Source organism: Triticum aestivum, chromosome 4D, assembly GCF_018294505.1.
Source record: "Triticum aestivum cultivar Chinese Spring chromosome 4D, IWGSC CS RefSeq v2.1, whole genome shotgun sequence".
Taxonomy (NCBI): domain Eukaryota; kingdom Viridiplantae; phylum Streptophyta; class Magnoliopsida; order Poales; family Poaceae; genus Triticum; species Triticum aestivum.
The window spans coordinates 125362766-125378482 of NC_057805.1; positions in this window are offsets into that span (position 1 = coordinate 125362766).

The window sequence follows — 15717 nt, forward strand, 5'->3', positions numbered from 1 at the left end:
TCAACTTGTCTTTGAGTGCCTGGAAACTTTCCTGACATTTGTCTGTCCATTGGAACTTGACGCCCTTATGCAACAGGTTAGTCAGAGGCCTGGCGATCTTGGAGAAGTTCTCGACGAATCGACGGCAATAGCTGGCGAGACCGAGAAAACTTCTGACTTGCTTAACGTTCTTGGGAGGAGTCCAATCAAGAATAGCCTGAACTCGCTCGGGGTTGACGGCAATACCATCCTTAGAGATGACATGCCCAAGATAGGTTACTTCCGGTAGCCAGAATTCACATTTGGAGAACTTGGCATATAGTTGATGCTCTCGTAGCTTTTCCAGCACAAGTCGAAGATGTTCAGCATGTTCTTCTTCGTTCTTGGAAAATACCAGGATATCATCCAGATAAACCACGACGAACTTGTCGAGGTAATCCATGAATATATAGTTCATCAGACGAGAGAAGGTGGCTGGAGCATTGGTTAAACCGAAAGACATGACGGTGTACTCGTATGAACCATAGCGAGTCACGAAGGCGGTCTTTGGGATATCCTCTTCGCGAACACGGATCTGGTGGTAACCCAACCTCAAGTCGAGCTTAGAGAACACTGACGAACCCGCCAGTTGATCATACAGATCATTGATCCGAGGAAGAGGGTATTTATTCTGAATGGTAGCTTGGTTTATAGGACGGTAGTCTTGAACTAACCGGTTTGTCCCATCCTTCTTCTTGACAAAGAGAGAAGGTGCTCCCCAAGGAGAGCAACTTGGGCGAATGAATCCTTTGCGAAGAGATTTGTCGATTTCCTCCTTAAGCTCAAGGAGTTCATGCGGCGGCATTTTGTAGGGTCGCTTGGCTATAGGAGTGGTGCCTGGTTTCAAGTCGATGATGAATTCGACAGCTCTAGCAGGGGGAATCCCTGGAAGTTCTTCAGGGAAGACGTCGAGGAATTCACGCACGACGGGAATGTTTTCAATGCCCTCGAGTGGTGCAGCGTTCAATGCATTCAATGCATAGAGCCTGGCCTCGGCATTTTGCACCAGATGAGCTTGGTAAGCAACTATTTCATCTGAAGGGTGAAGTAGATGGACGGTCTTAGTGGCGCAAACTATAGAAGCAGTATGCGCTTTCAACCAATCCATCCCCAAAATGAGGTCGATGTTAGACGACTTCAGGATAATGGGAGAGGCATAGAATTCCAGCCCTTCGATTTCCACGGGGACATCGATGCCAACCAGGGAGGTTTGACACTGTCCCACGGGGGTTTTGACCAATACCGAGGTGTTCATCTCCTCACATTTAACGTCGTGCTTGTATGCAAAATCTTCTGACATGAATGAATGCGATGCACCTGTATCAAATAAAACGGATGCTGGTACTGAATTTACGAGGAGTGTACCCATCACAGTAGCAGGCTGGTCTTGAGCTTCGTTGAGATCAACGTGGTTGGCATGAGCACGACCATAAGACTTAGCATTGTTGTTGCGGGGCTGGTTGTTACCACGGCCCGTTGCTGGAAGGGCAAGTTGATTCTGATTCTGATTGCAGTCCCTGGCACGGTGACCTGGTTGTCCACACTTGTAGCACAGACCATTATTGGGAGTGGGAACAGGAGCTTGGGATGGTGGAGCTGGAAGTCTTGACTGCCTAGATGGTGGTGGAGGCAGACGAGGTGCAACATAGGTCTGCCTTGGGGCAGATGCATTTGGACGGTACATGCTGTTCGGGATCCATATCTTACGCTTCTGTGAGGGCGAGCCCGAAGATGAGCCCGTGTCACGGTTGCGCCTGTGAGAGCTCTGGTATTCCTGCAGACCAGTTTCGACATTGATGGCCTTGTTCACCAAGGTGGCGAAATCAGCAAAGTCATGCACTAGAAGTGCGAGCTTGATGTCAGCTTGAAGGCCATCACGGAACTTCTCCTGTCTGCGTGCATCAGTTGCAATGTCCTCCTCAGCATAGCGAGACAAGTCCAGAAACTCCCGTTGATAAGCTTCAACAGTTTTGTTGCCTTGGGTGAGGTTGCGGAACTCACGCTTCTTCCGGTCCATGACTCCTTGAGGAATGAAGCGGGCACGGAAAGCTGCTTGGAAGTCTGGCCATGTGATGATTGTTCCAGCTGGCAGAGTACGCCTGTGGCTGTCCCACCATTGAGCTGCGGGTCCCTTCAGAAAGAAGGAAGCAAAGTTGACATAGCTGGCAGGGGCTACATTGGCAGACTCCATCTCATAGGTGATGTCACGGAGCCAGTCATCAGCATCCAGAGGCTGAGTTGAGCTGCGGTACACAGTTGGATTGAGGCGCATGAATTCCTGCAGAGTTACTGGGGTTGGTTGCTGGTCCATATTGGGGCGAGGAAACTGAGCCATCATATTTTCCATGAATTGGCGGTTCAGTTCGAACTGTTGGATCATACCAGCCATGTACTCAGGTGGTGGTGGGGCATTGCCACCACTACCACGACCACCTGGTCTAACCATCCTGCTAATATATAACAGGGGTTCAGCATTGAGAAATTTGCAAAGACAAGGTTCATTCATGATGAAACATGCATAATGAAAGGAGCACGATAGCTACTACATAGTAGTCGGCATAACTTACAAAAGGGGTCATGCATAGAGTTCAGTACACAGAGTTCAGTACATAGACTAAAACATCATAGGCGGCACACAGGCTCGCGGCGAATGCATCTAACACTACAAGCAAGCCTACATCAGTCCCAAGAGGTACTGTGGAGGTAATCGTAGCCCGACAGCTGGTAGTGAGGCAACGGATAGCCCTCCACGTCAGCAGGCTGGGGGCCGCGGATACTCAGGTGTAGAGCCCGACGCTCAGGTGGCAGAAGAGGACCAAGTGCGGGAGAGTAGCCTCCCACCTCTGGCCAACCGACACCGTGGGGCATCACGGTCCTGGCTGGGTAGATCGCAGTACGCGGTAGCTGTCCAGATCGGACAAAGGGGTGCAGCAGCGTCAGAGCACGGTAAAGGTGCTGACGGGTGTTGTACATCTCGTGGCGAAGAGCTCTGTTAGCTCGATCCAACCCATCAGCATGCAGAACCAGGTTCTGATGGTAGAAGGGCTCTCGGGTGACAGTGGAGTAGGCAGCAGTATAGTATCCCTCCGCACCAACATCAGATGCGATAGCAATGTGCCTGAAAGGGGAGGTGTCCAACTCCCGATACTCTCCACGAAGACGTGTCAGAGCAGCATAGGCAGCATCGTGGACAGCCATATCGATGGTCACACCAACACCATGTGCGGTGTGCAGCACAGTAGTGGAGTCATACTCCCGCGAGTAGAGGTGGACGATGGCACGGTACTGCTCCTGGTTAAAGTCCTGGTACTCCTCGTAGACGGTGTACTCAGGGTGCCAGCGATAACCCAGATAGGTCATCATCTCAGCTAGCACCGCAGGTGATCCCGAGGCACCAATGGCCGTCGTGTGGCGCACGACCTGCCTCGTGGGTTCCATCTGAAAGCAAAGACGTTTCAAAGGAGTCAAATGACAGTGTGTGAATTGTTCAAAATACTATTCTAAGAAACAACTATGGCTTATCCAACTTTGGGGTGAATGCGGTCACGGGATCCTAGTGTTAGAGTTAGTAAATTCGTTTAACCCGAGTAGAAGAGAGTTCAGAGTCCCAGAGTAAAGGTCGAGGAGTAAAAGATCCTAGTACCACCCAATGGCGACGTGGGCCCGTAAGACACACAGCCATGTTAGTAAAAGTTTTGTAATGTCTAGACTCGACTTCGGCCAAGGAGTGTGGAAAGGGGATTCCTACAGGCAGTCGGCTCTGATACCAACTTGTGACGCCCCCGATTTGACCGTACACTAATCATGCACGCAAATGTGTACGATCAAGGTCAGGGACTCACGGGAAGATATCACAACACAACTCTAAAACATAAATAAGTCATACAAGCATCATAATACAAGCCAGGGGCCTCGAGGGCTCGAATACAAGTGCTCGATCACAGACGAGTCAGCGGAAGCAACAATATCTGAGTACAGACATAAGTTAAACAAGTTTGCCTTAAGAAGGCTAGCACAAACTGGGATACAGATCGAACGAGGCGCAGGCCTCCTGCCTGGGATCCTCCTAACTACTCCTGGTCGTCGTCAGCGGCCTGCACGTAGTAGTAGGCACCTCCAGTGTCGTAGGAGTCGTCGTCGACGGTGGCGTCTGGCTCCTGGGCTCCAGCATCTGGTTGCGGCAACCAGGTAGAAAGGAAAGGGGGAAAAAGAGGGAGAAAGGCAACCGTGAGTACTCATCCAAAGTACTCGCAAGCAAGGAGCTACACTACATATGCATGGGTATATGTGTAAAGGGGCATATCAGTGGACTGTACTGCAGAATGCCAGAATAAGAGGGGGATAGCTAGTCCTGTCGAAGACTACGCTTCTGGCCATCTCCATCTTGCAACATGTAGAAGAGAGTAGATTGAAGTCCTCCAAGTAGCATCGCATAGCATAATCCTACCCGGCGATCACCGGGTTGTATCTGGCACTTGGAAGGGTGTATTTTATTCAGTATCCGGTTCTAGTTGTCATAAGGTCAAGGTACAACTCCGGGTCGTCCTTTTACCGAGGGACACGGCTATTCGAATAGATAAACTTCCCTGCAGGGGTGCACCACATAACCCAACACGCTCGATCCCATTTGGCCGGACACACTTTTCTGGGTCATTCCCGGCCTCGTAAGATCAACACGTCGCAGCCCCACCTAGGCTCAACAGAGAGGTCAGCACGCCGGTCTAAACCTATGCGCCCAGGGGTCTGGGCCCATCGCCCTATGCACACCTGCACGTTGCGTACGCGGTTGGAAGCAGACCTAGCCCCCTTAATACAAGCGCGAGCTTACGGTCCAATGCGGCGCGCCACTCAGTTGCTGACGTCAAAAGAGCTTCGGCTGATACCACGATGTCGGGATACCCATAACTACTCCCACGTAGATGGTTAGTGCGTATAGACCAAATGGCCAGACTCAGATCAAATACCAAGATCTCGTTAAGCGTGTTAAGGAACCGCGAACGCCGACCAAGGCCAGGCCCACCTCTCACCTAGGCGGTCTCAACCTGCCCTGTCGCTCCGCCACAAAGATCCACTTGCGGGTACTCCTACGAGCCGACCCGACTTTAGTCACCACATGTGTCATGTATATAGTATATAAGTATATACCCGTGATCACCGCCCAGGTGATCACGGCCCGATAGTATAGCACAGCAGACGGACAAGGATGAAGGGCCACTGATGGAAACTAGCATCCTATACTAAGCATGTAGGATTGCAGGTAAAGGTAACAACAGTAGTAGCAAGGATAGGCTATGCATCAGGATAGGATATCGGAAAGCAGTAACATGCTACACTACTCTAATGCAAGCAGTATAGAGAAGAATAGGCGATATCTGGTGATCAAGGGGGGGGGCTTGCCTGGTTGCTCTGGCAAGTAGGAGGGGTCGTCAACTCCGTAGTCGAACTGGGCAGCAGCAGTGTCGGTCTCGTAGTCTACCGGAGAGAAGAGGGGGAAGAAACAGTAAATACAATGCAAAAATAAGCATGACGATGCGTGACATGACAATGAGCAGTGCTAGGGGTGTCCTAACGCGACAGTAGGTGGTACCGGCGAAGGGGGGGAACATCCGGGAAAGTATTCCCGATGTTTTGCGTTTTCGGACAGATGGACCGGAGGGGGAAAGTTGCGAGTTCGATAGGTTAGGAAGGTGTGGTGGACGAACGGACTGCGCATCCGGATTCGTCTCGTCGTTCTGAGCAACTTTAATGTTGAAAATATTTTAATCCGAGTTACGGATTAAAAGATTCGATTTTTTAAAGATTTTATTAATTTCTGGAATTTAATTAATTATTTAATTTAATTCGAAAATGGATTTATGACATCAGCATGATGTCATGCGGACGTCAGCAGTCAACAAGGGTTGACTCGGTCAAACTGACATGTGGGTCTGGTGGGACCCACCTGTCATTCTCTGTTTAGGTTAATTAGGGTTTAGCTAAATAATTACTGTTTAACTAAAGTAACTAACTAATTAGATTAATTTAAACAGGATTAATTAACTTAATTAATTTAGTTAGTTAATTAATTAATTTAATTTATTTTTATTATTTGTTTTATTTATTAATTTATTATTATTATTATTATTTATTTTTTTATTTTTTATTTTATATTTTTTTAAACGTTTTACGGGCGGGGCCCATATGTCATAGGCCCCATGGCCTTAACGGGGCGGTTACAGTGGGCGTCGGGCGAGGGCGACGGGCGACGGGCGCCCGAACGGTGCGAGCCCAAGGGGCGCTGGGCGCGCACGGCGCACGCCGGCGCCGGCGGCCAGGGCCAGGGGAGGCAGGGCTCCGGCGAGCCACCGGAGCGGCGACGGAGCAGCGGCTGTGGGCCGGGGAGCGCGGGACGCGATCGGTGCGGCGTGGAGCGCGGTCGGGCAGGGACGACCACGCGCGGGTGGTTGCAGACGGCGTAGCCGTGGTGAGCGCGAGGCGGAGCGGTGGGAGGAGAAGCAGGGGCGGCCGCGGGCGACGAGCGCTGGGGGCGCCCGAACTGGACGCGGCCAGTCGAGGCCACGGCGAGGGGGGGGCGCTGGCCGCGGCGGGGCGCAACGGAGGAGCGCGCGGCGGGCACTGGTGGGCGCGCGTGGAGCGGCCGAGCCAGGGCAGGGAGAGAGGAGAGGGGAGCGCTCACGGGGGGGGGAGTAGGGCTCGTGGCAGCGGGGGTCGAGGGGGATGGCGGGGACGGCGGCGTTGGGGAGCAGGCCGGTGGGGAAGCTCCGGCGAGGGCGAGGCGGCGCGGGCTCCTGGCGGCGGCCGAGAGGACCAGGGGCGGCGGGGTCGAGCGCCTCCTCCTCGATCCCGATCGGGGGAGAGGGGGATATTTCGGGGGGAGTGGGGGGCTGTCGGTGGGGAGTGGGGGGAGGAGTGGATAAGGGAGAGGAGTGGGGGCCGACCTGGGCCGGCCTGGTTGGCCCGATGGCCAGCGGGGCCGCGGTCCAGCAGGGGGGGGGCTGTTGGGCCAGGGTCCAGTGGGGGGAGGGGGGTTTCCTCCTTTCTTTCTTTTTCTGTTTGTTTTCTCTGTTGCATTTTCTTTTCTTTTTATTTACTTTCTTTTCTGTTTTACATCATTTTAAAATAGTTAGGCATTTTCTAAAAATGTGTTTTCTCCACAATAATTATCAGTGCAGTATCTGGCACCCACCGAACATTTTTTTTTAAATTTTTGAAAACTTTTATTATTGACATTAATTTGAATTTAAATTTTGAAACAGTTTCGAATCATCGAGAGGTTAACAACAGTAACCGTGGTGACGTGGCATCATTAGCGTGGGATTACTGTAGCTTAATTATCCGGGCGTTACATTTTGAGCTCTTGATTTTTCTCTCGGTGGATCTTAAACTCAAATCCCTCGGAGAGGGGTAGCTCAAATCAATCTTCTCAGAAATCTCAAGCGAAGCAGCCAACGGACAATGTTGGAGCGGTGTGTCTATTTATAGCTGTAGCCTTCCCTGAAGGGAAATGACCAAATTGGAGATGTGGATCGGCCAATGACCGAATGACACGAGTCCGACGGTCGGAAATTTTAGCACAACGGTAACATTCACTACAAAAGAAATACACTTCCGTGATGATATGTGTTTATCACGGTAGGTCATGTTTTCTGTCATGCATGTACATCCATGACGATTTTATGACAGAATCAAGATAGTCATACCTGTGCTGTCGTAGAAGTGTTCCATGACATTACCAAAATTATCATCACGGAAGTGTCCACTTCCATGACGATAAATCGCGCATCATAGAAGTGCTTTCGTCAAGGGTGACCGACATGTGGCATCGACCGTAACGGCTCGCCGTTAAGCTATCGGGTCCGGTTTTGGATCCGATAACCCGTTAACAGCCCGGACCAATGTGGATTTTCCACGTGTAAAATTCTCATTGGCCGACGAACCACGTGTCAGCTCCTCGTTGGGACAGATGTCATCCACTCATTGGACAGGAGGCGCCTATGATACGTTGACACGTGGCACGGCCCAATAGAGGCCCATTTCGGTGAAAAGGCCGGCCCAGCTAAAGGCCCACCATGTTTTTTCAAACACTAGTGGGCTGGCCCGTTAACAGCCTGCCATGTGTTTGGGTCAAATTGAGGCCCATATCAGATCAGGCCCATTCACAGCCTGCCGAGTTTTGGGCCAAATTACGGCCCATATGTGATCAGGCCCGTTAACAGGCCACTGTACCTTTGGGCCCATTCTAAGACAGGTTTGTATTTCAGCCTGTCAAATGCCCGTTTACCAGTTCGGCCCGATAATAGTTTCGGCCTCTTAGCGGCCCGTGGAGTATCTGGGACGTTGTCGGCCCGGCTTAACTTTAGGCCATTTAACAGCCCACACAGAAACTAGGCTATTTCTTGTCCGAAGTAACTTTAGGCCTCTTAATGGCCCATAGTCTTCGTGGATAAATTTCAGCCCAACTGGCCTATCGGCCTGTTAATGGCCCATGTAACAGTTGGGCCTAATTACAGCCCGCGTTGAATCCGGCCTGCTTACAGCCCATTTGATAATGGCCCATGATACTTTTGGGCCTATGGCCCGTGTGGATACCAGCCTGCTTAAAGGCCATAATTTTATTGGGCCAAACATGCCCGAGATATATTTTGGCCTGTTAACTGCTCGTCCTATTTGGGCCCAACATGGGCCTTAGGCAGTTTCAGCCTGTATTAGCCCGTGAATTTTTCGGCTCAACACTAGCCCAATCTAGGTTTTAGCCTGTTAAAAGCCGATGGTATTCTCTGGCCCAGCTGGCCAGAACTTTACTCGGCCTGTTAAAGGCGGGAAACTACTATAGGTTTAGACCTGCTAATGGCCCAAGATGATTATAGGCCCATGTTTTGGCCCATATGAGTAACGGGCCGGCCTGAAGACCAACAACACTGAGATCCACTGAACCTTCCGGCCTAAATTACAGCATACCGACCAAAGAATAAACCTAGACTATACAATAAAGAAATTACGGCATATTACATCCGCTGGGAATCAAAGTTCGCTACCGGTGATAATAAAGCGCAACATGACCGCGGATTACATACACTGGGCATCAAAGGTCGCCACCAGTGCATATAAACGTGCCGACAAAAGAATATACCAAACTGAGAGCACTTCAGAAGGCACTAGGCCTGGCAAGGTCGGGCCCCGCAAGCAGCCGAACAAGCTGATGAGACCTCAGTTGTGTCAACGATAGATGCTTCATCCCTAGCTGTATGGCACCATAGTGCGCACGGCAGTCCCCTGACATCTTCATTATATCTTTGACTTCAACTCGGAGCTGAGCTGAAGCAAGCCTTTCCGCTTTAAGTTGAGATTGAAGAAGTCGAACTGATTGAGGCAGCGACTGCACAGAGGTTATCTCACACCTGCTGGTGAGTAGCTTCAACTCACTGTCTTCATCAAGACAGGACCTTGGGGTCATCTCGCTGTCCTCAAGATGGTTTGGCTCACTATCTTCCCTAAAGTTCTGCCTGGCATAAGAGATAGGACTCTGAAAGAGAAATAAGGAGACACGTAACAGGTTTCACAATTATATAAGCAAATAAATGGATCTGTTCTACATAAGGAACATGTTTTTACAACTACAATTTAAAACTGGTAGTTGTTGCAAACATCCAATCAGATGTAAACAGCAAAGTAAACAGCAGTGGACGAAATGATGCCTATCCAAATCTATACTAGAACAAAGTTTGAAGGCTTGAGAAGGATGAAATTACATTACATGTTAATACGGGCTGGACAAAGCCCTTCTCCATGTTGATGGAAGGATAATTAAATAAATTCCCCAAAGAAAATTCTTTATAAGCATTGCCATTATTCTACATTTTGCAAAGAGTAAATATAGATCAAATAATATTAGAAGAAACAGAGGATAATGAAGCTCAGGTGCAGACTGATGATACATAATCAAATAGCAATTAATTAAGTACAGTGTTACAAGGCGAAAGGTACTGACAAGAGGAATGCAGACATCAACGTGTGTAGTGGCATTGGCTTTATTCAACATTTTGGTAAGAGTAAATGTAGATATGATAATTTGGAGAAAGTGGAGGGCAGGGCAGATAAGATGCAGAGTAATGTTAGACAATCAACTATCTCGCGATGCAAGTACAGTAATACCACCACCGTCCGTTATTACTTGTCGCTCAAATGGGTGTATCTAGCACTATTAAGTTCTAAATACATCCAATTGATCAACAATTAATTTGATACAGAGGGAGTACATGACAACAGCTACTTACATGAGCAATCCAAAACTTCAAAACCATTGTGTTAATTCTACATTTATCTAAGAGTAAATACAGATCTTATAATTTCAAGCAAAGGGAGGATAAAGAAGTGAACATTTACAGTGATGCTACATAATCAAACATCAATGAGTGTAAGTATGCTGACAAAGGGCAAGAGGTACTGACAAGAGCAATCCAGAGCCCAGTATTATCGTGAGATCCTATGATCCTTTGAGCAAGGAGATTCATCTGAAATTAGTTTTCATACAAGAGACAAGGTAAGGCACATGCAGAAATTTAGGAGTTCAAATTTTGAATTGATATCATAGACGATACCTGACGCTGGGCTCTCAGCAGTTCTAATAGGGGTTTGGCCACTGGAGTAGGGGTAAAGTGTGGTACAGTTGGGCCTGTGTTTTTTGTGGCTGCTGATCTATCTGATTTAATAGGTATCACTACCTTTTCCAAATACCTAGTTTGTACTCCTTGAGGATCTGCACTCACCCTCTTCCTTTTGGACATCTATTACGAAAGAATAACATTTGACTGAAAAAACATAGTATGACGACACATGGAATAGATATAGAAAATGGATAGATATGGCATATACTCATATATGATGCTTAAACTAAGCAGATGGTGTAACAAAGTAGAAGTAATGCAAGAGGTCAGATGCAAAATATGTGCGACCAATACAACCTTCCCAAGTTAGAGCAAGCACCTTGATGGGTGAATAAGATAGGCCATCCTCCACCATGCCAAGTTTGTTAGCCAGTGGATTGTTCCGCAATATTCCTCTCGTGCGCCCATTCTTATATTCATTTTGATAATGTTCAATACCTGACATGCATGAAAACATAAAAACAAGTGAGATTATCTTTCTAATGCAGAAGTGATTCTAATCCAATACTTCCTCCCTGTAAACCACTTTGTGCTATCTCTGCAATTCTTCTAAGAGGTGCCATGCATGCTATAATTTGGTATGTGCATTAATATAATGTGGCCTACTACTGAAAATATGATAGCTCCAGAAGTGATGATACTTCGCAGATGACAGCTTCAACATATAGTAAAGAAGAACAAGTCGACCTGACCTGACAGATTCTAAATATACTAAGGGAGAATAACTCGACCTGACCAGTCGACCGCAAGAGAAGAGGATCATCTTAAAGAAGAGCAGAAGAGCAAGCAGATTGAAGATATTACAAGTCTTTCTATACAATGTCGGTTGGCCACCCATGATGAACCAGAGCGCACAGAGAAATATCAGATTACATTTAGCTGACCAATTAAACATCTCTCAGTTTTACTAATATCAGCATAATATCAGATTACAACTAAGCTTTTTTAGCTCGATGGGTGGAGCAGTGATATTACGACACGAACCACGTAGGCTGATCATGGTCATCATAAAATGGGGAAACTGTAAGAATGATGAGTATAGTGTTGACCGTGGCAGTGGGATGGCAGATCTGCAGCTGCAAACCGCGCAAAGGGTAGTTAGCAACCGATGTTTGCTTTGAAATAACAACTAAGATTTGGTATGGACAAGAAAGTACATTCAACAAGTGACAAAGAAATGCAATTCTGCTATCTCTCTATATGTCGCGACATGCATTTGGAAACTCAAGTGGGACCTTTAGCTAACCAATTAAATGTGTCTATTAACTAATATCAGTATCATATCACAATCATATTTGAACAACTAAGCTTTGGAATTTTGAGCGTTGTGTTGTTTAGCTTGAAGGGTAGAGTAATGCTAGTACGACAGAAAGCACCTACACAGATCATAATAGAGTAGATAAAAGGGGAAAACCCTAAGCATCAAGAGTAAAATCAGGAAAGTGGAACTAGCTGGACTAGTGGGTGGCGCACATGCTTTTCGAAATGAATATAGGAACATTAGGTGACCAGTTGAACGTTCTCTGTTTTAGTAATATGAGCATCATATCAGATTCATATTTCAACACATAAGCTTTGGAATTATGAGTGGCATGTTGTTTCGCTTGATGGGTTGAGGTCTCGAGGAGCAGTGCTAGCACGACACGAAGGAGTGAAGCACCTACGATGATGGTAGTGAATACAAAGGGGGGAAACCATAAGCTTTATGAGTATAGTGACCATGCCATGGCGGATCTGAAGGTGCAAACCGGACAAAGCTACTTCGCAACCAATGTTTGCTTTCAACTAGCCACTACGATTTGGTACGGACAAGAAAAGTAAAGTAAACAATTTACGATCTATTTTCCGGGTGAGATCAATAACTTAAGCACATATGGAAGAGTACCACCTCTCTTGTGACACCGTGTAGGCCCCTGCTGATTCATTGAGGGTGCTGTGGGTGCGATGGCTGTCGGCGGCGGGGAAGAAGACTTTAGACGGCAGACGGCCGGGTCGGGGGATAAATCCTGTTGCCGTGGACGAGGCGGTCGTAGGAGCGGCAACGGCAAGGTGGACGATGGCGCCGATGAAGCGAGACGACGCGATGAAAGGATCCTGGTCCAGCGCCGTGGATGAGAGACGTCCATCTCTTGCAGTGGACGACGGGGTAGGGGTAGCGGCTCCGGCAAGGTGGAGGATGGTGTGGCGGACGGAGGAGGCTGGCCGCAGTGGGAAGGTTGTCGTGGCGCCGACGGTGTATGAATGGGGAAATGGAGGGGGAGGGGGGATCTCAAACTTTGGGACGCGCTTGTCTGAAATGTGGGAAAGTCACGAACTTATCCCCCGTTTAAAATTTCGGACATCACGTCGGTTGGGGATAGGACGGTAATCTCGCATCTCCCAAATATTTGCTGGTAACGATTTCAGGCGAGGAGAGGGTGTTTTGCCGCCCACGGTTGGCGCCCATGGTGTATAAACGGGGCTGACAGGTAGGGCGGTTGTGTCACGTCTGAGGGAAGTTACACATCTGCCACTATTTAAAATATTAGCCTACATCGATTTCGGACGAGGAGAGTTTGTTTTGCCGCCCACCGTGGAATAATGGGGAAATGGAGGGAGAGACACATGTCTTTTGGACGAGCTTGAATCAAATGTGTTTTGCCGCCCAGGTTTGACGCCCACCGTGTCTGAATGGGCTCAGAGGCCGTCGTGTCATGTCTGATTGAAGTTACTAGTCTACCCCTATCGACATCAGTGTAAATCTGGTCGATAAGGATGTCAAGTGTCAGGGGTAGATAGTAATTTCCATCTCGCAAACACTTGCTTCGGGCAGCTACAAATGATAGTGGGTGTTTAGCCGCTTCGTTCAAAACTTGGGAGAATTAGCATTCAAGTTTGTCCTGGGCCCTGGCAAATAAATCCAAATCCAATTTTTATTCGATTACGAATATCCACAGATAATTCTATGTTTTGTTATTTATTTCTTCAAAACCACAACAAAGATTTATTCCACCTTTATATATGATTATGATTTAGAAATGCCATGATCTTCGAATTCAGTAGGTTGGATACACTTTGAGTCAAACAGTTCACCTTATGTCAATCATACAAGTACTGAGGATTACCTCACCTACAAAATTCGTATCATTACAACTCATGGACAAGATAGGGGGTCTTACAACATAATCCATTCAGAGACATGACACAACATGCAAGTACAATAATCTAATGACAATTTCAACCGATATCTAAAGAAGAACTAGGATTACCCTGGGCTTCAGATAGCAGAAGCAGCAGGACCTCCTCCATCTTCAAATGCAACATTCTTACTTCCTCCAATTCTTGGGTTGCTTGCATAACGCGTGCAACTAATTGCATGATTTCCAGCTTTAAGATCGAGATTACCTCATTCATGGCAGCCACACCATCTCTTTCTGCCTCTAGTAGAGCCTCAAGAACTATAATATCTGTGCTCAGACTGCTCTCCAGCGGTGTTGCCTCTGAACTGCTACCATCTGTTAACATGGATGGCGCACTGCTTCCACAAATAGATTCTGGGGTTGTACATTGTGTCCTAGTGTGAACGGCATCCTGAAAGGTTTCCGCTGGACATAAGTAAGAGATGGTTATCGCATGATCCAGGCAGTAAGCTTACATGGTAAACGACATACGAATTATTGCTGAGCATGGCAAGCTATATTTAAATGGTTCGAAGAAGCATCAGCCGAAAAGAGATTAAAATGGTAAGATGAAACTAGGGATGTAAGTGGCAAATAAACGACATCCGCCAGTCCCATCTAGTTAGTTTTTGCTAGCTCCCTAGTTCATTTTCCTGAAAAAACAAAAACTCTTTTGAACTATCATACCACTAGTCGACTTTAATCGGGATTAAACGGGACCCAGTTGACATCCCTAGTTGAAAGGGAGTGTACCACCACTATATTTAAGTTGCCAAGGCATCTAAACAGTTGAAATAATCTGAGAAAGCACTTAACAGTGTGGCCTCATATAAACTACGAAGACAGTCTCGTGATGAAGTTCAGAGGAAAGTTAAGGACTCAAATGAACTAGGCATGCATTTCTTTACGATAGTACAGCAGGCACTGTAGACATATTGGCCAACTCAGGTATAGCATAACAAGTAACAAACAAGCATTCGAATCAAGCAATACAGCAAAGCAGACAACTGAACTATTTGTAATTCCGTAGGATTACAGGTTGAGGGCACAAGCCAAGAAAGCAGCCCACACGCATTACATTTCACATGTACTAAAACACACTGGCTTACCATATGTTGCTGTGAAGCCTTGCTGCTGTTGCAATGTTCTTTGAAGATATCGTCAGCATCCCATGGTTGCAAATCTAGTTGTTGTAGTTTATTCTGCACCCTCTATTTAGATAAAATTAATTTTCATCGCATGCACTGGTTCGAATTGATCATCAATGGTTCATCTAAACTAATGAAAGAAGGGTGTGTGCATAGACGACAATATATCTGCTTCCCTCTATTTTTATGCTTGTTCGAGGTGCCAGCCCCAAGAGAACAAATATTTTGCTTGATGGGGTTGGCAGCTCCATAATTAATAGAAGCATCAAATTAGTCATGCAACTTGGGAAGATTAACAACACACAAAAAAGTAATGAATAGAGGCTCGGAGCAGTGATGTAATAGCTAGCATCAGAAAATGTAGGTTAAACGAACAAAAAGCAGTGGAACCACATGCTAGTTTGCTAATGTGTAATTAAGCATAGAGAACATGAAGCAGTCTGATGGAACCAACAGGTGGCATCAAAACAACACCATTATCATAAATATAGCATGCAAGAAGTAAAATAGTAGGCAGTGATATCTAGGAAGTATAGTAATACTTAGGACAAAACTAAAGCATATTAACTATATGTGCACTGGTATGTAACTTAGCACATGTAACATGTTCACTGCCAGAAGTATGGCCCTACAGGGGCAAGCAGAATAACGCATCTCATGAAAAATTGAATGATGTCGTGAAGAAATTCAAAGGTGCGGTGCTTATGCTAAGAAAGTGAACGTAGGCGC